Here is a 23,364-nt window from a genome sequence, read left to right as displayed (position 1 = left end):
TTCCACTGAGTGTTATATTTTCATTCAGTAGTAATCGGTTATTAGTAGGTGCTACCCGACTTGGTTATCGGCATCTGTAAGATCCACTGTCGATCAGCCTTTAAAATAGATTAATGTGTATGACATGATCTTCTTTAATTAATAACGAAATGCGCTTGTTGACAACTTGCTGTGGTATAAGGGGAATAAAACACTTCAGAATGTGCAGTTCTACCTTAGGGTGATAACGGTCACTCCACTTCATTGGATCGTTGACTGTTTTCCTATAACCGTATGTTTATTCCTTACATAAATTAAACACAAAGCATGTAGGGGTTCTACATGCATGTAGTATTTGTACAATCAATAACCTATTAGAGTAATACATTGTGGTATATAAACTGAACTTTGTGTTTGATGTGTCTGCAGTGCCCAAAGCCCGTGGTGGTGACAGTGCATGGCGTTTGTGTGGAAGCAGGTCTGTTGGGAGTGTTAAGTACCATCATCTCATACACTCACCACAACTCTGGGAAGTTCCATCCATATTGTTTGCTGTCACTTTTCCTGCAAAGCTTTAACCATCAGAGAGTTATCTTTTACTGGGGCTTTTAGCTGCAGGAGACTGAATTACTAAGTTTTTTTTTTTTTGTGGATCTGATCAGGGCACACTCTGAACAATTATTTACATTTGCAGTTTGTTGAAGATTAAATAAACCACAGTGAGCATCAGATGTCTGGTTTTAATACAAAGTTTTATGATGAACTATTTTATGATATTACCATCTTGTCATTTATCAAAGAAGAGCTACAAAACCTGAAATTTGTTCATTTTTAGACAGAAAAATTCTGCAGTGTAGCTCTTCTAGTGGGCTTTCCCACTGGATGTTTAGTCCAACACAGAGCAGTTTGCATGAAAAGTTGGTAATGTGACCGTCGTAATGTGGACTGGGAAGTGCACTGCGGTACCGAACCCGAGACTACCTGTAGAAGGTGGTCCGAGTTCAGTTACAATGGAACTGTGAATGTGAATTGTCCCATGAATGTGAACGTAACTTGTATCCGGGTCCGCACTTGTTCAGGAAGTAGAGTAACCTGTGCTGAAGGCCTGTTGTGGTGATGACGTGTCATGACATGTTTTGGCCCAAATCTGCAGTAACTTTGAAAAAGTGGAAGCTCCTCTGAATATTGTGGAGTTTCTTGATTTTGCGTTAATTTCTGTGATCACAAAAAGGTGAAATTCTGGACTGACACATGGAAGATATGGAATGATAACAGAAGAATGTGACTTTGGGTTGTACCATGTATTTTTTTCATGTAGCTTTATTATTTAGTATAAATGAAGGCAAGTGTGTGTTCTGTTCTTCATCTCTGCAGTCGTGTGTTCCCTGATAGTCCATGATTGCTGGAGCTCTGGAAATAGCAGGTGAGATTGCAGGCCGGAGTCGCGTCGCTGTCCAAGGAACCAAAATCAACCTCCTCTACTCCTGAGACCACAGTGTGACTGAGAGCCTAGACTACATGGTAAGAACCTGCTTAAGACATGAAAAGCATTTTTAGCCTCAAGGTAGACCCATGCACACACAGTATGGCCACAAACACAAAGTAGAGCGGTCGAAATCTGAGATATCTCCTCTGCGTCTCCAGGCTACTTGGAACATGAACATGTTGCAGACACAGGATCTTATGAAGTCAGCGCAGGCAGCCCTGGAAAAGAAGAGTCCGAAAGACGTGCCCTTCTCCAAGCTTTAAAGGAGAAGATCCAGGGCTGTTGAAGCTGCGGTGGAACTGAGACTTCATCATCCACATATCTTCAGTTCTTCTTGCTAAGTCTGTTTCTTTTTAGTCTTTTTATTTTTAGACTGGTCAAAAGACTGATTAGTGGAAGTGAAATGATAGATGAACTTTTATTTACTTGCTTTATTATTTGCAGGTGCCTTGTACAGTAAGACAGGGTAACTAATACTCAAAAGCTTTTTTTGTGTGTTAACATGTACAGTAGATGGACATATTTTTTCTGGTGCTGTGACTGCAGAATGTAGTGCAGTTAACACATAAAATTTCCTTGGATGCTCACTTTTAACTCTAGGAGGTCACAGTTTGCCCAGACATCTTTTTTTAAATCCGTCAATCCGTCACCCACACGTCATTCTGGGGGACGAAGAGGAGGAAGCTGGACAGATAAATTTATTTATTTATTTATCATTGCTGTGTTTCCTTAATCGAGTGCAGAAAGAAGAAAAACAACACAACTGATTTAAAATAAAAATATAGAAAATAATCTAATGTAAGATTCTGATCCGGTTTGCTTTCAGCAGGAAGGCTGTCCTCTTTCCTGTTGCTCTTTCTCTTCTATTAGTCCATTTGTCCAGTCTGAATCGGTTTTGATTCGTTTCGAGACGATTCGGAGTCTAATAATTTTCTAGTGAGAGTCGCACACTTCCAAACGAACTAGACTGAGATGAGTATTTGATTCTCACTAGAAAGTGATTCGACTCTGAATAAACTCGAAATGAATCAGTCAAACTGATTCAGACTCTATAAAAGGACTATGAGATGTGATTAAGATATATATTCCAATGTTTTGCTTTACAATTCCATTGTGTGTGTGTGTGTGTGTGTGTGTGTGTGTGTGTGTGTGTGTGTGTGTATGTGTGTGCGTGCGCGCACGTGTGTTTTTCAGGAGAACGAGAAACTCGGACACAACAGTACATCCTGACCATTGGTACTGTGTACACATCAACATACACACACGTCTCCATGCTGGACATCTCAGGAGCTTTCACACAGTGCTAGGAATATCCCGGGACAGAGAAACGCACCTTCTAAGTGAGCGAGTTTAGCGTCAACCGGTGAAATTTGCTGTAGCGTGAACACTTCGCCTCTGTGAGCTTCACTCTCCGTAGGGTTCACTGTAATTAGACATAAAATGTACATAGTTTATTTTTCATGCATTTAGGATTTCATGTTTTTTTTTTTTTTTTTTTACTCTTCGAGGAAAAGAAATGATCTTTCGAGGCAGCTTCTTCATCACTACCTGCTCCGTTTGACTCAAAAATGTAACGACCGGTTTCAAAAAGTCATGATGTCTTACTGTTGAATTTAAACAGGAAATGTGAAATATTTTTTCCCTTTGTTTCCTCTACTGTCTTTTTGCTGTGATCTTGAACACAGTTGTAATTTTAAAAAAAAAAAAATAATAAAAAAATGATAATTCTAGTTCTCTCACTTTCCTTGTCCTAATTGTCCTGTATCTGTTAAATCCGTTTCATCTCTGGTCTTTCTGTCTGTATGAACACTTGTAGAAATGACTTGTAGTCCATATTTTTAAATGATTCGTGATTTTGAATTTAAATAAAGATATTCTTTAATTCTGTATTTTGTCATTTAATTATCATTAGAAATCAGAAGATCAGATTAAAGCCACGGCTTCTTTACCTGCCGAAGCTGTAAAACTTTCAATAAACCAGTCAATAGATCAGCTGGATAAATGTAGATTTTTATTTACTGATGAGATGTATTGATGGTGTTGATAGATTATTTGAAGATTTTTATTGATATTGAACAATCATTCAGTTCAATATTGAAAAAACTTGATAAATAGTTGATTAAATAAATGTGGTGTAATGTACTGAGTCAAATATGAAAACTACAAATAAACAACATCTATTTATATCTGTGTATAATTAAAAACCTCTCTCAATACAAGAAATTCATATCCTAAATGTTGCAAGTGATTAATCTGATCATTTTATTCAGCTGTTTAATTATTACTTTCTAAATAATAAACAAATGAATGTTCTGGATTCATGAGGAATGTTTACATTTTGTGTCCAAACTCAAAAGTTTAAACAAAGTGTATATTTATGATAATAAAGCACAAAGAACGTGAAACCTCAAAACGTCTACAATCATCGATGAATTAAATATTAATTTAAAAAATTTAATTAAACAAGAGTAAGATGAAGTATATTTTTAATTAAAATGTAATTAGAAAGGAGCACTTTTAAAGTGGATTTGATTTAAAATAATGATAAAGCTGTTTTTTTTTTATGTATTTGTATATCTTATCCTCTATCGTGTTTAAGAAGAAGAGAATAATGAAGCTTTTTATGAAATAATATTTGGGTTTATTTTATTTTATTTTCTCCTCAAAGATTCAAATTTACGTCAACGTCCGTTACGTTGGTGACGTCACCACGAGCGCGAGAAGTCGAAGGTAGGAGCAGAAAGCGGTGTTAGTGTTAGTTCTGGCCCGTTTGGACCCAAACTAAAGTGAGTTTATTCGGTTCTGTGTAACCGAATCCGTTCTGTTCTGTATTGTGTGTATGTGTGTAGTTAACGGTGTTAACACCTGTGTTTCAGGTGTATCAGTATGAAGCAGGCGGTGACGGCGCACTGATTCACTCTCGGAGCTCGGTTCACTAATGACCGAATCACCGAGGAACCGACCAAAGATAACTCACACCCGCACGGAGAAGAAGAACAAGAGGAGGAGAAGTGAGAAATAACATTTTAAAACTTTTTTTATTCACTCTGGTTCAGTATTAATGTTAATATTATACAAATATACTAGCGGTGCTAGCTTTTGAGGAGGCAGTCCAGTCCACGCATGCGCAGTGTAATTAATGAGCAAGCTATTCGAAATGTGATTAGCAAATAGGTCGATGTTATTTTTGATTCTATTTAAAACGATGAATTCACTCTGTCAATAACTGCCCAGTCTGAGAATACTGCATGATTTACTTTTATAAGTGGACGTGGCAGAACGACATTTAGCTTCACTGGCTAATTAGAGCTCTTTTACTAGTTTAATGGCTGAGTCATCTGGTTTCGCGCATGCGCAGTGTGGGTTAAGGCGCTATAGTTCTCTTCTTTTGAATTATTATTATTATTATTATTATTATTATTATTATTATTGAGACCATTTGGGGTGAATTTGGAGCATGTGGGGGGTTCGAGTGACCCCAGAATGACCTATAAATATTCTTTTAAGAACTGAACTGAAGCAGCACAAACGAAAAATTTTACGGCACAAACCAGCACAAACTATTCTGCCGATGTTTTGTGTTGGTGGGGGGTCCAACTTCACGCAGGTTGTGTTTGTGTGTGTGTGTGTGTGTGTGTGTGTGTGTGCTCTTCAAATATCCAGATGTTCGATGGTCAAGTGTGTAGTGTACAGATAGAGTGCACAATTTAAGAAATAGGAACCAGTCAGAGAGAGGACATCGTAATAAGAACAGAAAGCACTGACCAAATAAGGAAATAGATTAAACCGGTACACGGCGTATGGGAGGCAGGAGATCGTGACAGTTATGTTGAATTATAACGTGTTGGATTATAGAAATAAATAAAGTGGTACTGATGTGTGTGTGTGTTTTAGGATGAGCTGGAGTAGGGCAAAGAGAACTGCATTCAGATCAAAAGGATACAAGAGGTTATGACTCTCACTCACTCACTCACTCGCACACATCTATACACACACTTCTCGACACAGATCCCTAACTATCATTTCTGGTGTGTGTGTATTAGAGGTGGCCGAGTTGTTTGAGGATCTAAAGAATTGAGTGTCACAATTCAACATGCACATCAGCGAAACTTTTCCCTCTGACTACACCAGCACGCACGCACAGAAATTCATAGTGCAGGTAACACACACACACACACACACACACACACACACACGAGTAGAGCAGGTGTAGTTTAACAGCATATGTGTATAAAGAGGCTTTTTTCTTCAGGTCAAAATATATACAGCAGGGGTGCCCAATATGTCGATCGCGATCGACTGGTCGATCGCAAAGGAAGTGCAGGTAGATCGCTAGTTGACGTAGTTAGTTGACGTACAGGGCAGCCAGTCTGAGATCTCGTCTTTTCTCTCACCACACGTGTGCGATCAAGCGCGCCAGTGCTAAAGGCTAGCAAGCGAAATCGTGGGGAGAGGACATTTTTCAGTCTTTTAAAGAATTAATTGACAAAACCCAGCTCCAGTGTGCAAATTGATATCAGTCAATGGTTGAGCAGTGCAAATGGATTCATTGCCAAGTGCAGGGAAGACGATGCTTTCCCTGACTTCTTTAACTACCACTGTGTTGTGGATAAAAAATGTCATAAAATAAACATAAGGGAGACCTAGCATCCAGCAAAAGGGAGAAGAAGAAAAAAACGGGCACCTAGACACATAGAAGCGGGATTAGGCGGACATTGACGGATTGGAATTACACTTTAAAGATCTTTAAGAGCAGTAGTAGTCAAAAAAAGCCAAAAAGAGGTATACGAGCTGAGCTGAGGAGTGCTAATACACACACACACACGCTCGTACAGTCAAGGGCGGGCAAGTAGACACAACATACACACACACTCTCTCGCTCTCATACACACACATGAATAACTTTAATAATATCTTATAGTAATAGAGAAACTATAAAAAGACAATAGTAGGATATGCAGGACAGTAGAACTGTAATGATATTAAGAAGTTGGAAGTACAGTAAACCGCTTTTCAAGTAGTATAAATATATATAAAATAAGAAATATAGTGCAAATATGAAAATAAATTATAAACTAGAAATACAGGAAAATGTAAACTTACTCATGACTCAAATGGTGAGGGTTCTTGGCTCGCAAGGAAGGCCTTAATTTTAAGAAAGAACCATGAGGAACCAGTTATAAGGGTGGCTGGGTCAAACTGCCCCCCCCCCCCCCCCCCCCAGAGATAACGATAAGACCAAGGTCCCTCCTGGTTGTTTAGTCGTCTTGTCTACGTCATTTTATTTACCTAGGTAATTGAGAATCCTGGTTTCTGACCACCTAGGTAAATGAGAATCCTGGTTTCTGATTCTCTATGTAATTCAAAACGCTGGGTTTTTATTTTCTGGGTTATTAGAAATGCCTGGGTTCTGATTCTATGTGTAAGTGAAATAGGCCTTTTCTGGAAACATATGGGTTATCTAGTGTGTAAATACAGTATAAATACTGGAGCTTAAGCTCAGGGTAGGGGGATCACTTCTGAGAATTCTCATCGGTGTGGATCTCGTGTGGTGGAATGGAACAATAAAGCTGGACCCTTGCTTCTTCTCACTCACGGCTGGTGTATTTTTTCCATCTCCAACTGGTCTCGGAGGTAGATGTGAGTATTTATTGGCTTTTAAGTTGAGTTTTAAATGTTTTTGGGTAATAGGCTAAATTTGAGCCAACAACTGCATAATACACCAACAAGCCTTATGCACAAGAATGCTAAACGTGAAAGAGATCATGGATGTTGAAACAAAGATCGCCTGTTCTATACGTGCTAGTTCACTTCAAAGACAGCTGTTCCGTGCGCATCTGGAGAAGGCAGACTACGACCAATCGGCTCCTGCTACACACTGACGTGAGATGGCTTAGTAGGGGTAAATTCCTGCAGAGATTTCGAGAGCTCTGTCCGGAGATAAGCGAGTTTCTTTTTGCTGTTAAACATGCAGAATACACCCAGGTCAATGATGATCAGTGGTTGCTGGACTTTTTTTAACTGAGCATTTTTAACCGATCTGACCAACTTAATTTGGAGCTGCAAGGAAAAGACAAAAATTAAAGGCAGTTAATGCCTTTAAACGGAAAATGCAACTTCTGTTTTCAAAGCTGCAGCACCATGTTTTTGGGAACTTCCAAAACCTCCCGTCAGATCTGGAGACGCAGCGGAAGGCTTGTGCGCAGTTTAACATTGCACGCTACACGGAGCAGATTGACAGCTGTCGGTCAGAGTTTGACAGACGCTTTCAAGACTTTGCTTTATTGGAGGCATTCGCCACATTCATGTGCTACCCGTTTAGGGACAATGTTGAGGTTGATTCACTCGCATCGAAAATTGCAGCGCTTTTTCACCTGAACTCGTCTGAAGTGGAGGATGAGATTTTTTGAAACTACAGACTGACATTCAGCTGAAGTCCAGGGCTCATGGACAGTTCTGGAACTTACTCACAGGGGAAAAGTACCCAAACATGAGGAAATGTGCCACCTCCTTGACTGCATTATTTGGCTCTACTTATTTATGTGAGTCAGCCTTTTCCCTCATGAAGATCATTAATTCCAAATACCGTTCCACAATGACTGATCATCATTTGGAGGCCTGCTTGAGGCTGGCTACCAGCAGCTACTGTCCGGACTATGCAACCCTGGCTGATTCTATTCAGTGCACGTCATCAGAGTAAGGTAATGACCAAAAATGTACTGAATTGTATCGCGCCATAAGGGTTCATGCAGTTATGCAAGGTACATGAACATATATTGTATGTATGTGTGTGTGTGTGTATATATATATATATATATATATATATATATATATATATATATATATATATATATATATATATATATATATATATATATATATTTATTTATTTATTTATTTATTTATATACTGCGTATACTTTATATATATATATATATATATATATATATATATATATATATATATATATATATAATGTGTATGTATGTGTGTATATATATATATATATATATATATATATATATATATATATATATATATATATATATATATATATATAATGTATATGTATATAATGTATATGTATATATATGTTTAGCATTTTTAGTGTAGGTAGATCTCTTTGACTGGTCCTGTTAAAAGTAGCTCGCAAGTCAAAAAAGTGTGGGCACCCCTGATGTACAGTAAATATAAATATTAGTCATAATTCGCAGCCTTAGAAGCACAAGCATCCAAAGTAAAATTGCAAATGCAGAGTTTAAAATTGTCACCATGACGACAAAGTCCAAGAAGTGTAACTTACTCCTGCAGAAAATAAATAATAATTATTAAGTATCAGTGATGTTTCCGTTGTTCAGGTGGCGATTGCAGGCACATTTTATCCGAACTGCTTCCTCCAGGGAACTCTATGGAAACGACCCCAGGACCACCATAGTGGTATTCAGTCAGCTTCCATTTAACTAGGGGATTATTATTATTATTATTATTATTATTATTATTATTAATAATATTTCTCTCTCTCCCTCCCTCTCTCTCTCAGGTGTGTAATCTCCCTCCATTTGCATTCCTCTACTATAAACAGCTCCAGTCTCTCTTCAGACACTGTGGTTAAATCAAATCCATCTCCTTTGACAGCTCCAGGTGTGTGTGACACCACTGTGTGTGTGTGTGTGTGTGTGTGTGTGTTTAATTGTGATTTTCTATAAATATGTATTGTGGGTCTGTGTGTATCAGGGCCTATGTAGAGTTCTACCGCTCGTCAATGAGAGGTTCTGGCGTTCTCCCAGAGGTCTCTCTGTCTCTCCTCCTCACGCAGCAGAGACTTCCTCTCCATCTCAACGTTTAACCCGCTGGAGAGGTGGAGACTTGGGCAGGGGGGTAGTGTATCTCACACCTCAGATATACACGGTACACACACACTCTGCAGCGAGCATCATCAGATGAGTCATGGTTACATTTTAAGTGAGAGTAGTCATGTGACCACATCCCCTAGACAGTGTGATGTTTAGATGATGTTCTGTACATTAGTGCTGTTCTGTTACAGGTCTCTCTCTCTGTGTCTCTCTCACTCACTGTGTGTGTGTGTGTCTCTCTCAGGGTGAATGTGGATTTTCAGAATCGGTCAGTGAGCCCTGTCGGGGTTCTGAGCAGCTCCATTGAGTTGGAGAATCTTCCGTCTAACCCTGTCTTTATCGTCAATATCACCGAGGTGTCTGTTCCGCCTCTTTCACTTTCAGTGCACAAATAAAAAAGAAGCAGTGGCTCCTGTGTGTGTGTGTGTGTGTGTGTGTGTGTGTGTGTGTGTGTGTGTGTGTGTGTGTGTGTGCACTAACAGGAGGTCCAGGTGCAGCCTTTGGATATTGATGAAGATTTACTGCCCCTGCAAGACCTTCCTCAACTGCGTAGTCTGGAGCAAAGGATGCAACAGAGCCCAGATTACAAGCAAAATCTGGTGATTTTTTTTTTCCTTCTTGTTAACAACTACTTGCACAATTACACAGCTACTGAGAGCATTTCTGTTTTCTCAAGGTGACACACTCGTACTCAAAGCACAACACTGAACACCACTTTGATATGAGGGAACAGTTATGACCTACTCTTTAGTAGAGATGGAAAACACACAGGGCAGGGTAACTGCAGGAGTAGTGAGAAGCACTGACACAGTTGACGAGGCAATACATGCTTATTAATTATTTGTTTTTATACTAGTGTATATTATTTTTTAAATCGGTTTCAGGTAAACTGGTTGGCGCTTATTGACGGGGTGTATGTGCGTGACTGCACCTGGTGCATATTGAAGAGGGTGATTGCTAACTCCCTGGCAAAGAATCTCAATTGGAGGGGAGTCGATGGAAAGACTTCACTGTCCGCTCTCCAACTCGGAGAGGTCGTGATTGGTAAGTATATCTGTTTACATACAGAATTAGCTGTCTCTCTCAGATGATATGTAAGGGGTAATCCACGGCTAGATGTGCATTAAACGATTTAATGCATGATGTGGAGGAAAAGAACCACTCGTTCAAATCGTTTAATGCACACCTAGCCATGGATTACCCCGCCTATACCATGGTCTTTCCACAATTAATAACGTTAAAGCTGTCATTGGTTTAGAAGTGCAAACTTTGATTAGAAGTTTAAAATAAACTTTGGGAGGTCCCACTTCGGCTCTAATTGGCTATTTATATTTCTCTGGTTTACTTTATTTAAATGGTTAGTAGTCATATGGATCCCAGCATAGCTGGGACAGGCACGCCTTTAAGATTTATTAGTTGGAACGTCAGAGGTATGGGTAATCCTGTCAAGACATCTAAGGATTTTATACATTTGAAACATTTAAACTTCAATATAGTATTTTTACAGGAGACGCACCTACATCTTAAAGTATTAAAGATCATCAAAGGTTACTCTGCCCTTGGGTGAGTCAAGTGTTCCACTCGAACTTTAATTCGAAAGCAAGAGGGGTCGCTATTTTAATTGACAAAAGGTCACAGTTTTCCTCCACTAACGTTGTTGCTGATGTGAACGGTAGATATATTATAGTTGCTGGTACTCTGATGCAAAGACAGGTGTTGTTGGTAAATGTACACGCTCCAAACTTTGATGATGTGGAATTTGCTAATAGATTGTTGAGCAATCTCCCTTTTTAAATACTCACCTGTAGATTTTCGGTGGAGATTTAAACTGTGTAATTCACCAAAACTTTGATCGGTCTAATCCCCGTACTCTGAATCAATCTGCTATGTCTAAAACATTTTCCGAACGTCTCGTTGATCCCTGGAGATCCCGTAACTCTGCTCTTAAAAAGTTTTCTTTCTTCTCCCAGGTGCTATCCTATTGAAATCCTATTCGAGGATTGATTATTTTTTATAGACAGCACTCTTGATTCTTGTGTAGTTTCTTCTGACTATTTGGGTATTGTAATTTCTGACCATGCGATCATGAATTAGATATTCATCTTTCTATTTATAAACGTAGCCCACCGCCTTGGAGATTTAATTCTCTTCTTTTAGCAGACAGTGAATTCTGTGAGTTCATTTCTACTTCTATGGATGACTTTCTTTTCTTCAGTCAGAATGACTCCACCTCTTATTCATTGTTATGGGAGACACTTAAATCCTATATCAGAGGGCAGATTATTTCTTACTCCACTCTCTGTAATTAAAAGCGCACTGCTAGGGTTAATGAACTTACATCTGCGATCAGTAGTCTCGATCAAAGATGTGCGTTGAACCCCTCTCCAGAACTTCTTAAACAGCGAATCGACTTACAGGCAGAATTCAATCTTATTTCGACTAAAGAGGCGGAACGCTTGTTGTTACGTACTCCTGGTTCATATTATGAACATGGCGACGAGCCGAGTCGTTTACTGGCACGTCAGCTACGGCGACAGGCCGCTTCCCGTCTCATACCTAGTGTTAAAAACACTCATAATATCGTCACTACAGAGCCCATGGAAATTAATGCTACTTTTAAATGGTTTTACTCTTCACCTTATAAATCTGAATTTCCTGCAGACGATACTAAAGTGAATGCATTTCTTCAAGACCTTTGTAACCCTGTTATTGATTCGAATACTGCCATGCAACTGGACTCCCCACTCTCTTCAAGAAATTTGAAATTCAGTTAAAACTATGCAATCTAACAAAGCTCCTGACCCGGACGGGTTTCCAGTTGAATTTTTTAAAATGTTTATTGGAAAATTAGCTCCATTGCTTTTATCTGTGTTCAACGAATCCTTGGAATGTGTCTTTGCCTCTGACTCTGACACAAGCCACGATAGCTCTGCTTCTTAAGGAGGGTAAGGATCCAACCTCCTGTGGTTCTTATAGGCCGCTGTCTCTGCTTAATGCAGATGTAAAGGTGTTGGTGAAAGTAATGGCATCTTGTTTAGAGGACATTATCCCTTATATTATATGTGAAGAGCAGAAGGGTTTTATAAAGGGACGTCAGATGTTTTTCAATACCCGTACGCTCTTTAATATAATTTATTCAAAGCATTCGGCAGTGCTTCCTGAGATTGTGATTTCATTAGATGCTGAAAAAAGCATTTGATAGGGTTGAGTGGGAGTATTTGTTTGCAGTCTTGAGGAAGTTCGGATTTGGGGATGAGTTTATTTCTTGGATTAGCCTCCTTTACTCAACCCCTAATGCCAGGGTTCAGACAAACGATCTCGTCAAGGTTGTCCTTTATCCCCTCTGCTTTTTGCTGTCGCTATCGAACCTCTGTCTATCGCATTAAGATCTTCTCCCTTGTTTAAAGGAATAGTTCTATACGGTGTAGAATACAAATTGTCGCTATATGCTGATGATTTGTTATTGTATGTAACCGATCCTGTTGCCTCTATGCCTGCTGTCTTGGCTGTTCTGGAATCCTTCGGTGTTGTCTCTGGTTATAAATTAAATTTGGAGAAAAGCGACTGTTTTCCTGTCAATACTGCAGCATTTTCTCTCCAACAGTCAGATTTACCGTTTCGATTTAGTCAGTAAGGGTTTAAATACCTAGGTATCAACGTGACACGTTCTCTATCTAATCTTTCATCAGCTAACTTCACTCCCCTTATCTCAAAGGTTAAATCTAACATTCAGATTGGGGTAACTTACCCCTTTCTCTAATTGTCAGGATCAATGTCGTCAAAATGAATATATTACCGAAGTTTCTTTTCTTGTTCCAGCAAGTGCCTCTTTCTCTGCCAGAATCATTCTTCGATTCATTGGATAAGATAATTAGTACTTTTATTTGGGGAGGGAAGCCACCAAGGGTTAGTAAATTATTGCAGAAATGTAGACTTAGTGGAGGACTTGCATTACCCAATTTTCAATTCTATTACTGGGCTGCGCACATCCATAAACTCTGCTACTGGGTTAAATCTCCTGGATCTTCTTGGTCTAAATTGGAACTATTGTCGTGTAGGGAATCCTCTTTACCTGCTTTATTTACTCCTCTTTACCTACAAAACTCTCCCTATATACTGATAATCTAGTTGTCCTCAACACTTATGACTTGGTATCAGTTTAGACGGCGCTTTAAATTTGTAGGTGCATCCTCTTTGTGTCCTTTAGTCAACAACCATCTATTTCCTCCATCGTGTTTGGACTCCACATTCTCAGTGTGGGATGACAAGGGTATTGAACAAGTTAGAAATCTGTATCACGAAGGTGTGTTCGATAGCTTTGCCAATCTGGCATACACTTATGACCTCCCTGTGACTCATTTTTTTCGGTATTTTCAAATTTGGAATTTCGTTTCTAGATGTTTTCCTGATTTCCCCTCTGCGCCTCCTGAACAGGCTTGGGAAAGCTTGTTTTCAAACAATCCACATCAGAGAGGAATGATTTCTAGGATTTATGATTTCATTCTGGCGTTAGGTAGTGAGTCGTGTAACAAAGTTAGGAATGCGTGGGAAACGGAGTTAGGAGTACAGATAAGTGAGGGGTGTTGGGAACGTGCTATAGGGAGGGTACAGTCTACCACTTCCTGTGCTCGTCTTGGACTCATCCAGTTCAAAGTTTTACACAGAGTCCATCTGTCCAAGTCGAGACTTTCTGTGATGTATCCGGACGTAGAGGACAAGTGTGATAAATGCCATGGCTCTCCCTGTCATCTTGGCCATAGGTTTTTCTTCTGCCCTGATCTCCATGGTTTTTGGACTGGTTTTTTACCATCATGTCCACTATTCTCAGGGTAGATTTAAATCCTTGTCCATTGATTGCTGTATTTGGGATTCCTGATGCCTCAGTTCCATTGAGCTTGATACAAAAGAATGTTTTTGCTTTCACATCCCTTATAGCAAGACGTTCCCTACTGTTGCAGTGGAAGTCTGCTAAATACCCATCTGTCTCCCAGCGGCTAAAGGGCGTGATGTTTTTTCTGAAACTCGAGAAAATAACATATAGGATGAATGGTTGTACGGACAAGTTTTTTTATAAAGGGCATCCCTTTATTGTATACTTTATGGAGTTAGACACTTCCCACTTAAATTTTTGTGCCTGTTGTTGAATTTTACAATATCTTTATAACCAGCGACAGTTATTGGGTATCCATGATGAGGCGGGGGGCGGGTTTTCTGCATTTTTAATTTTGTTTTCCTTTGTTAGTGAAAAAAGAAGAAAAACCTGTGAATGTTTACTGCTGTGTGTTGCTCAATTTGTTTTCCTTGGGAAAGGGAGGGGAGGAGAGAAGAGAAAAGGTGATGTTCAGCTGACATGTAGACGTGTTCAGGAGAAATGTTCAATAAAAATGAAACTGGAAAGAAAAAAGTAGTTTAAAATAAACTTTAATTTCCATAAGTTAGGTGGTTAGATCTGGAATTTTGTCTGAAGTAAATCAGACACAGAGATAAAGTAGTGTGATAAGATTTAGGAATGATCACGGTGATCAAACTGGCTGGAACTACCTGTGCAATAAACAGTTACAGTGAGGGGAAAAAAGTATTTGATCCCCTGCTGATTTTGTACGTTTGCCCACTGACAAAGAAATGATCCGTCTATAACTTTAATGGTAGATTTATTTGAACAGTGAGAGACAGAATAACAACAAAAAAATCCAGAAAAACGCACGTCAAAAATGTTATAAATTAATTTGCATTTTAATGAGGTAAAAGTATTTGACCCCCTCTCAATCAGAAAGATTTCTGGCTCCCAGGTGTCTTTTATTTTTTAATTTTTGACATGCGTTTTTCTGGATTTTTTTTGTTATTCTGTCTCTCACTGTTCAAATACAACTACCATTAAAATTATAGACTGATCATTTCTTTGTTAGTGGGCAAACGTACAAAATCAGCAGGGGAACAAATACTTTTTTCCCTCACCGTATAATGCACACCTTCCAGCCAATCAGAATCCAGTATTCACACTGACCGTGGTATAAGTGTAATTAATGCTTAAGATTCATAATGACTGTACGATATGTGTTGCTTTATTCCAAAGCTGCAGTTCATAGAAACCTCCTCACGGCTAAAGCTGCAGAGATGGAGGTCGAGGGGTCCATGAAGAGGCGGCTCCAGCTGGCATCAGATCGAGAGTGTGGGCGCAAGAGCAGACTTTTGATAAAGGAGGGTATTTACAGTGTTTTAACTGCTGTGTTTTTGCGCTATTATTAATTTGTTAAAATGTTCATATTATAGTCTATTTTTAATTGTTTATAAAAGTCCTTGCTGTTTTTAAGTGGCTGAATTAGTGTGTGCGCGCGCATGTGTGTGCGCGCATGTGTGTGCGCGCATGTGTGTGTGCGCATGTGTGTGTGTGTTGGTAGCTGGTTGGGTATATAGTTCTGGTCGGAAGTTGACATACCCCTTGCAGGAGAAAGAGACCCTGTGTAATCTGTTTAAACGACTTTTACGCATGTTTTGCAGAGAGATCATTTTCACCTTGCTGTTTGGGTCTCTGTCCCACACTGTTACAGTGCAGTATTGAGAGCGCGAGGGAGATCGATTTTCTATCAGAAACAGTAACTATATAAAATGGACGTCAACACGCACCACTCTGTGAGGTCACTTCTCGCTCTCAACAGAGTAGTTGTGATTGTTTAGTGTTTACGACAGGGCCAAAACATTCAAGGCCATGGTGTATTTTGACTGTTCCTGTAGCATAATCTCACCAAACTGTGTGTACACGAGTCCACAGACACTGAGTCTATTCACAGTTCCATGCTGTGTAGATGTTCTGCTCATCCTCACTGTACCGTAAAGGTCAGAACCTCACATCTGTAACCTTGTAGCTTTCCTTAATCAACACGACTGCGACCAAGCTTGTGTATCACTACTATTTTTAGATCTCCGCCTCTCAAAAGTATTGGCGCCCTGCGCGGCCGCCTCTCAAATCTTTTGGCGCCCTACGCGGCCAGCTCTCAAATCTGTTGGCGCCCTATGCGTCCGGCTGTCAAATCTATCGGCGCCCTATGCGTCCGGCTGTCAAATCTATCGGCGCCCTATGCGTCCGGCTGTCAAATCTATCGGCGCCCTATGCGTCCAGCTCTCAAAACTATTGGCGCCCTTCACGGGCAGTTCTCAAAAGTATTGGCACCCGATCTGAATTTTGCCACGGCAAGCACCACTCACATTTTCTTCAGGAAATGTACCTTAAAATAATAAAAAGTCTCTCACTAGGCTGTGTGTCGAGATAAACGTGAAAACATCTTGAGCTTGTGTTCACCACAGACCTTATTTCCGGCATTTAACCCAAAACCCCATTGACGGAAGTGCTAATACGCTGACTCGTTTCTGGGTTTCACGACTCATTCCTGCAGCACTCTGTAAGACGGGCTGTTGTTATCAAACCATCGAAGTAAGATAAGCGGCTTTGGTAATGATTCTTTAAATGAACCGATTCAGAATCCTCTTCTTGAATCGTTTGAGTCGTTCTCACTCGGTCAGGGTTGCACGTGTGGGTTGCTTTTCCTGCACGTGTTCACAGACCGTAAATCCCGACCCCATGGTAGACACTCGACAGAAATTTCATACTAAAGTAAGTATTTTATATTTTCTGGGTCTAAACAGAGCAGAAGTATTGCTAACGTGTTGTACAGATTCTATTGGACTGGTGAACTGTGTGGATTTGTATATTTAACCCAGTTTAATATGGCCTGCTTTGTTCAGTCAGAGACAAGTAAATCTGTTCTAATGTTCATTTATTTTCCATAGATAAAACACATGTTTGTTTACACATGAATACGTACTTTATGCTTTCAGAATGGTGGAGATTTGGCCCTTAACTATGGTTAAGTGGGGGGTACTATAAAATGCACAGTTCTGAGACACTATATACCTATACTGTGAAATCAGTACATGTGTGTTTAGAATGATTATAGCTTTTGGGGAAAAAACTATTCTTGAATCTATTAGTCCTTGTTCTGATGCACCTGTAACGTCTCCCTGAGGGCAACAGATCAGAGCCAGGGTGAGAGCTGTCCTCAATGATGGTTTTTCCTCTGCTGAGGCAACGGGGGGTGTAAATATCCATCAGGGAGGTGTTGTGGATAAAAAATGTCATAAAATAAACATAAGGGAGACCTAGCATCCAGCAAAGGGGAGAAGAAGAAAAGATGGGCACCTAGACACATAGAAGCGGGATTAGGCGGACATTGACAAATTGGAATTACACTTTAAAGATCTTTAAGAGCAGTAGTAGTCAAAAAAGTCAAAAAGAGGTATACGAGCTGAGCTGAGGAGTGCTAATACACACACACACACGCTCGTACAGTCAAGGGCGGGCAAGTAGACACAACATACACACACACTCTCTCGCTCTCATACACACACATGAATAACTTTAATAATCTTATTGTAATAGAGAAACTCTATAAAAAAACAGAATAGTAGGATATGCAGGACAGTATGGAGGATATGCAGGAGCTTAAGCTCATCACTTCTGAGAATTCTCATCGGTGTGGATCTCGTGTGGTGGAACGGAACAATAAAGCTGGACCCTTGCTTCTTCTCACTCACGGCTGGTGTATTTTTTTTCTATCTCCAACTGGGCTCAGAGGTAGATGTGAGTGTTGGCTTCTATGTTGAATTTTAAGTGTTTTTGGGTAATAGGCTAAATTTGAGCCAACAGAGGGGAGAGGTAATAAATAAACTTGTAAATGTGATTACTTGATGACCGTAGACAGAACTCTATACATGTGAAATGTTTTGTTGAAGTTCAGATGAATCTCTGATGTACAGAATCTTCAACAGAGTTCTGCAGAAAGATTTTGAGTGCCTGTCATTCACCAGAACAAATTTGCAGTTGAACAGTCTGTCTAAAAGAAAAAATCTAAACACACAATATAAAATTCCTGCAGGGTGAATAAAGCCTTTGTGTTGCTTTTAGCAAACATGTCTAGTACTCTCGGTTCAATGTACACAATTTACCCCATTTAAATGCATTTTGGAAATTGTTCCACATGGCCTTAAAGTGTGAATATTCACTGTATGCCAAATAAGTAATCAAAGAATGGAATGGATTTTTTCTTCTCTAATGGACCATTAATCACAATTATAAAAGATGATGCATCAGGTACAAAGTATCAGGGTTTTTTCCCCCTCTTTTTCCCACAATAGTTGCATGATTTTTGCTACACCCTTTCCACCGTGTGTGTGTGTGTGTGTGTGTGTGTGTGTGTGTGTGTGTGTGTGTGCGCGCTACCAATCACTTTGAGGTAAAAATATTTTAACGCAGCCACTTTCACCTTCCTACAACAATTGGTGACTGGGGATCTCTGTAATGTAACCGTTTCTGTAATTATCCTTACTTGCCTTTGTGCTTCTGTGTCTTCTGTTGGTGCTTTATTCTGCTTTTTAGGGCCCGAGCACCGCTGCTGCAAAGCCCTATTGGATCTGCTGTTTATTATTGGGGCAGAGCACCGAAGGTGCAGCGCTTCCGGTGACCACCGGAGGGCGCATGCACCGGAGGTGCAGGGCCCTATTGATTTTCTGGTGTTTATTTCATGCATTCTTGTCGTTTTTAAGGGCCTAAACATGGCTGAAAACTCACAAAACTCGGTAGACGCGCCAGCACCAGTGAAAATGTAACTTACATTGGGCATGGTCGAGGAGCTCCTTAGCACCCCTTAGCACCCCTGAATGCAGACAAAGGTCGGGATGAAGTTGCTCCGATGTGCACGATTTACCATATATATATATATATATATATATATATATTAGATAGATATGGGGTAATAAAGTGTAAAATATAGATAATTCACAATAATTTGATATCAGTTAGATTCAGCTTCGGACACAAGTTCCAGGTACTGATCGAGAAGGAGTGGATCAGCTTCGGACACAAGCTGACCTCGGTGTGTATGAGCAGTGAGGGCGTGGTTGTGTGTGGGCGCGTGAACGCATGTATATTTAACCCCATCTTTCTCTCTCTGTGTGTTTCTCAGCGTGTCGGCCTTGGAGATGAGAATCACGCCAACTCGGAACGATCCCCTCTCTTTGTGCAGTTCATTGACTGTGTGTGGCAGATGATGAGACAGGTCAGCTACTGATGCTTTACACCACAACACTGTTGAATTCTCCAATCTGATTGGTCAGAAGGCGTTGGAGACATTTCTGTAACAGCAAGATTCTGATTCCAGCTGCAAGGGAAATTACAGCTTTATAGTGATGTTCTCGTTCCTATAGTAACAGCTCATTCACAGGGTCTAGTATGGCGTACGCAATACATATTCTAAGCTTAATCGTAAACATATTATAAACATGTCACTTAAAGAAAAAGACGTATGATCATTGTGATCTAGTTAAGATTTATAAGTTATCTATTTATGGAAGTTTTATGGAAGTAGTCTCCAGTGTCACGGCAGAGAGGACACTGCACTTTCCAGTTTCTCAGTAACATTGCAAGTCTTATTAATTTCAAGAGTTAGGGGGAAAAAAGAGAGGCTTGTGAGGGAACTATTGTTTTATTTTAATGTTATAAAGTAAGAGATCATAATGAGAACTAACTCTCTTTTCCAGGACATTCCAAATTGTTCTTTGGCTATGCCCCATGTTTGTGCAATGGTTCAGACCGGTTTTTCCTCTTTTCGCAGCTTCAAAATGGCTTGCTTTTCTCCCATAGACAGCTCTCTGGTCTTATTGTCGGTTTATTCTTTTTAACAACAAATGCTGTCTCCACAGGTGAAACCCAGGGCTCAAACCAAGAGAAGACATTCAGAGCTATTCATTGTTTAAAGTCCATTTAACGAGGTACACCTGGCCAGCAAGAAAAAAACATCAGTCACTCGTTCCAGTATTTTTGAACAGTTAATGAATAGGATGGCTTCAAAAAAGCTGCCATATTTTAAGCTGTGTAACACGTCTAGATGTAAATATGAGGAAATGAAAGCTGAAATTCTGATCTATCGTCTCATATTCGTCTTTTATCTCAAACCCAAATGTCTTCAGTATACAGCAAAAGCAAGTGAATTGGCCTTGATGTTCCAATACTTTTGACGAGGACTCTAATTGTAAGAATTAAATATAATTTCCGTACTGAACAAAGACTGATTATCTGTTCAGGCGTTATTGTGCAGATCCACATTTAAGCATCTTACTATACACTGTTAAACCCAGTGTCTGTATTCTTTTTTTCAGTTTCCTTCTGCTTCTGAGTTCAAAGAGCTTTTTCTCATCCCCATCCTGGATCGCCCCTACAGCTGCCTGTTTGGTACATTCCTCTACAGCAGTGAGCAGGAGAGAATGGAAAAGGTACGCTCCACATTTCTCCACTAATGGGCGGAGGCTTTCCAGCCTGTCTGATTTTCCTGAATGGAAATGAATTTGTCTAAGTGTATTATGACTTCTCTCTCTGTCTCTCTCTCTCTTTTGTTTTTAGGAAGTACAGGGTAAAACGGTCACTGTGGTCCTACGTTAACAGTCAGCCGGAGGACTTCACTAACCCGTTCTATGTGGACTGTAAAAACCAGGTGCTGTATCCACTGGCCAGTCTCACACATCTGGAGCTCTGGGTGGGTTATTATGTGCGCTGGAACCCACGCATGAGACCACAGGTGCTTATACTGCAAACCACACTCTATGAAATTATGGGGAAATGCTCAAAAATAGTGTTTCCAATATATACCAAAATACCTAGTTACTTGTATAACTGAACAGTGTCACTTCAAACACATGATGAATGTCACTTTTTATTACTAGGTGTTTCTGGGTTTTAACACCAAGTTTGCTTTAAAAAAACAAAACCATTTCTATCAGCGCAAAGCTAAAAAAACACAAAAGCTGGAGTAATGGGTCGGTAAGCATAAAAAGTGCCGTACACAGTGGAACTGGACACACGAGGATCTCTGACACTGTTGACTCTTCAGTGGTTCCATTTTCAGTTCTAGTTTGTAGGTACAGGTTTCAGTCTTCAACAACATTGTAGTTTTCTTTTTAAAATGCACTCCTTGGTTGTGCTCACTGCATTACAAACTCAAGTCCAACATTGAGATTTTTTTTAAAAAATGTGTTGAAATGGAGTTTTCTTGTGATGCCTCTATATTCCTGTATATTTCATGATTGGCTGGTTAGAAAACTACATGAACGTACAGGTGTTCCTAATAAAGTGGACGGTGAGTGAACATGACGTGGCTGAAACGATTTCCAAAACACTTCAGGAGCAGCTAGCGATAAAGATTAAGGTTACACCGGCTTGATGATTGATCTTTTAATAATGATACATAAATAAATAGAAAGCGAATGGAATGATTTAGAAAATCGGTGTCCCAAAACGAAACTGATGTTTGTGTGCTTTGTTGATTATGTAGATGCCGCTCCATCAGAATCTGAGAGTGTTATTGTTTTTGCGTGAAGAACGTGGAGGAGCTCCAGAGAGAGGCCACGTCATCCTGCTCCATCTCCTCATCCTCAGAGCATACTTCACATAGTGGTACACCACTTCACACTGCCGTCTAAATACACACGCGCACACACACACATACATACATTTAAGAGCACACACTGTCTTTACTCAATGAATACACTCAGGCACAAGTAGGGAGTGGATGAGTATGAAGCGGGCACACACACACACACAGACATTCCTGTTTGCAATTTTTTTAACTATAGAGAAGTAACCTAGTGTCACATTTTATAAATCCTTAATACTTAAAAATGGATCTTGGATCAATGAGGTTTTCTACTGTTCTCAAGGTTTGGCATGCTGTGCATCCTGAGATGCTTTTCTGCTCACCATGTATGTAAAGAGAGGTTATTTGATGTTACCATGGCCGTCCTATTAACTTGACCCAGTCTGGCCATTCTCCTTTCGCCAACAACGTGTTTCCACCCCGAGAACTGCCACTTACCGGATGTTTTTCACACAAGTGTGTGTGTGTGTGTGTGTGTGTGGAAATCCTAGGAGAGCCGCAGTTTCTGGAATACTCAAACCAGACCATTTAGAATCTACAACCATGCCGCGGATAAAATCACTGGATTACATTCTGGTGTTTGATGTGAATATTGACTGAAGCTCTTCATCTGATCCTGCTTGATGTTGTACATTGTGGTGTTGCCATATGATTGGCTGATTGGATAATTGTATGAATGAGCACATGTACAAGTGGTCAGTGAGCACATCTATCTACCATAGAGGTATTTTGGGGCAATACTTGACAATGTACCTGATTTTGTTAGATTTGTGGCCAAGTTGAAGAAGCTTTTGACATCCCAATGGAAAATAATAAATAAAACAATCCAGGACAAATTCACTTTCAGTATTTTATTTTTACATTGTTTTTTCCCCCTTAATGTTAATCTCTTTCTACAGAACCCGTCCAAACTTCATATGTCAATGTAGTAAGCAAGATAAACTGTCTACAGATAAAGAATCTAAGCATGCATCTGTTTTCACCCTTATAGAAAAAGTTTTGCAGTTCCTATCCAAAAGACACCAAGAGCGCAGATGTCCTTAGAAACTAAATGTACCCTCCAACTCGTGGCCTTTTCAGAAACTCGATTCCCAGACGTCACCACACTGATCACAGTGCATCCTTCAAATCCACCGTGCAGCGGAAATGGACCAGTCGATTTAAACGGATTGTTGAAAATGTACGTTGTTCAAGGCATTTGTGAATTTGAAATTTCGCTACAAACCGAGTCTGAACAGTCGCCAGAATCTGAGGCAAAAACACACGAAGGAACGAGATCACGTCGTCATTGCCTCGTCTCTGGTGTTCTACATTTTTGACGAAAGTAACACCAGAGATGCTGCGTTAAAATGGTCAAGAAAATTACACCAGAGTAAAAAAATCCCATTGGGTGAGATTATAAACATCGACTGAAACTCTCGATAGGACGTGACACTGTTGGAGAGTTGCATACGAGCGGACATTAAACAATATTTAGTAGAAGCCTTGTGGATGTTTTTGTCTGTGTTCGTCTGTAATATACTGGACTGTCCTACCAAGAGTTCGACCACATACACATTCAACTGAA

General features: G+C 39.9%; 1 protein-coding gene and 2 long non-coding RNA genes across 15 annotated transcripts in view; 2 read left to right on the top strand and 1 right to left on the bottom strand.

Annotated features, from left to right (window-relative positions):
* The window catches only part of LOC128630844 (uncharacterized), a 320,670-nt gene extending 317,323 nt beyond the window's left edge, over nt 1-3,347 (top strand). The window contains exons 7-9 of one of the 3 annotated variants that reach the window (XM_053679145.1): nt 409-457; nt 1,354-1,500; nt 1,624-3,347. The gene's annotated coding sequence lies outside the window, so the exon portion shown is untranslated. Of the gene's footprint in view, nt 1-408; nt 1,501-1,623 lie in introns of all 3 variants that reach the window. The other 2 variants (XM_053679146.1, XM_053679144.1) reach the window with 2 other exon arrangements.
* The window catches only part of LOC128630884 (uncharacterized), a 111,659-nt gene that overhangs the window by 39,049 nt on the left and 49,246 nt on the right, over nt 1-23,364 (bottom strand). The gene's annotated exons all lie outside the window — the stretch shown is intronic.
* LOC128630865 (uncharacterized) lies at nt 4,152-22,637 on the top strand. Of its 10 annotated transcripts, none has more exons than XR_008395078.1 (17): nt 4,152-4,251; nt 4,342-4,476; nt 5,360-5,413; nt 5,511-5,624; nt 8,824-8,902; nt 9,006-9,106; nt 9,200-9,373; nt 9,563-9,917; nt 10,203-10,362; nt 15,392-15,520; nt 18,916-19,041; nt 19,168-19,244; nt 19,335-20,139; nt 20,527-20,640; nt 20,768-21,569; nt 21,696-21,817; nt 22,081-22,637. It is a non-coding gene; the product is annotated as an uncharacterized LOC128630865 (long non-coding RNA). The 10 variants fall into 10 exon arrangements; XR_008395081.1 differs by having other exon boundaries at nt 15,392-19,041; nt 19,335-19,427; nt 20,071-20,139; nt 20,589-20,640; XR_008395075.1 differs by having other exon boundaries at nt 15,392-19,041; nt 19,335-19,427; nt 20,071-20,139.

This window comes from Ictalurus punctatus, unplaced genomic scaffold, assembly GCF_001660625.3.
Source record: "Ictalurus punctatus breed USDA103 unplaced genomic scaffold, Coco_2.0 Super-Scaffold_100068, whole genome shotgun sequence".
Lineage (NCBI taxonomy): Eukaryota > Metazoa > Chordata > Actinopteri > Siluriformes > Ictaluridae > Ictalurus > Ictalurus punctatus.
The sequence above is the reverse complement of the archived record's forward strand: the minus strand, read 5'-3'. Positions and strand labels throughout refer to the sequence as shown.